The sequence below is a fragment of the Lampetra planeri genome, chromosome 21 (assembly GCF_965212315.1).
Source record: "Lampetra planeri chromosome 21, kcLamPlan1.2.h2, whole genome shotgun sequence".
Lineage (NCBI taxonomy): Eukaryota > Metazoa > Chordata > Hyperoartia > Petromyzontiformes > Petromyzontidae > Lampetra > Lampetra planeri.
This window is the reverse complement of record NC_136127.1, coordinates 8,093,826-8,095,547: the sequence shown is the minus strand read 5'-3', so window position 1 is coordinate 8,095,547 and position 1,722 is coordinate 8,093,826. Positions and strand designations below refer to the sequence as shown.

Here is a 1,722-nt window from a genome sequence, read left to right as displayed (position 1 = left end):
ATCCAGAGGTGGCCTGGGTTGCTCAGTGGTCAAAGTGCTGACTTTATATATATAAAAAACCTCTTGAGTAGTAAATATTGCATACTCTTTGGTTCTTTCGGTAAAGTCACGTAGTTAGAAATAAAATAAAACAAATTACGACGTTTCGATCGCAACACAAGCGGCCTGATGACGACCGCTTGTGTTGCGATCGAAACATCGTGATTTGTTTTATTTCTACCTACGTGACTTTACCGAAAGAACCAAAGAGTATGGATTCCTGCTGTCACGGAATCTTAAAATCAAGTCAATATTGGCTTGACAATCATGCAACGAACGTTACACTCATTATGGGGATCAGGTCGGAAAGTCTGCCCTCTACCAGGCGGACCAGAAGTCAGAAGTAGCTCTGTGTAGTCCGCTTCCGTGGTACCTTTAACACGAAGAGTTGCACTCCTCTCCGAGAGATTCTAATTGACGCTTATTCTTATGACATGACGCTGACGGGACAATTGGGATAAAATTTGGGTAAATGTACAAAAGAAATGCGCTATGACACATGGTGTTGTGGATTTACTCTCCAACACACCGGTGGGCTGAAGTAGTAATTGATTGGCGTTTTGTTTACGTGACAAATCCCTTACTAATTGGCTGTGTCGGGTGGTGGCGGGTTACGACACATTTATACTTACGCGATCTAACCCAAAAACCTTTGTTGTGGAAAAAAAATGCATATTTATATTATGCCGACAATAAACTTGCCAATCTTACTACCGCTTGCCACCTTGATTTTCAAAGAAACGTTTTACAAAGCGGTATTATTCACGATAAGGTTGCATGTTTGCGTTAACACGGTTGCAAAGTGACTTAAATGGGTAAGGGTTTGCCCAGCATACATCGGTGACCCCAAGTAATTATTATTTGCCTTCCATTGTACGCCGTGGAGTCTGTAAGGACGAGATGTCGCCCCCTGCCGATGTGACCGGCAACAACTCTGTTGGGGAGTAAACCCACAGTCATGATTCAAACAAAACATCAAGTACGGAAACAACAAACACAAAACTACACCCGCTGAACGGCAACTCGCTCAGCCTCTTTATGGCTTTATTTACATCACGTGGTGGGAAAGAGACTTGAATCGAAGGCAACAACATATTTAAAGCTGAGCGAGGAGGTACAACTTAGGCAAAGTGAAAACGCAAGATGCACTTCGTCATCATCATCAGTTCGTTTGCGAGAGGGAAAAGGCCTCCTGGCAAGCCTCGTCCACCAAATCTCTGCACAAAAAGGTCGCGATGGAAATGGGTAAAATCTACCCCGGCAGCTTTAAAGAAACACGGGCTAATTTTCAATCGCTCCACGATGGGAGCATTCTTATTTTATCTCTGTCTCTGGGCGTGGAAGTAAAAAAAAATAAAAGTAAAAAAATGAGGTCCCACCGAGATTTGAACTCGGATCGCTGGATTCAAAGTCCAGAGTGCTAACCATTACACCATGGGACCGCCTATACGCGCTGCTGACCCAAATCGGTATAACAATCTACCATGGGCCCTCTCCGCCACGCTTGATCCACTGCTGCATTGCAGGGCACCTCGGGTCAACTACCGCGGACGTGAAATTTAATGAAGCAAAAATAAAAATCCGAAGCAATTTTTTATCGCGGCGATAATTATCAACGTTGTTTAGTTTCGCGGTAATGGGATGATGATGAATTGGTTGGAAATGTTCATACACGAGTTGCAT

At 43.7% G+C, this 1,722-nt stretch overlaps 1 non-coding gene across 1 annotated transcript; it reads right to left on the bottom strand.

Moving 5' to 3' along the window:
* Window positions 1–1,409: 1,409 nt before the first annotated feature.
* Window positions 1,410–1,481, bottom strand: TRNAQ-UUG (transfer RNA glutamine (anticodon UUG)). The gene has a single exon. It is a non-coding gene; the product is annotated as a tRNA-Gln (tRNA).
* Between the last annotated feature and the right edge of the window lie 241 nt (window positions 1,482–1,722).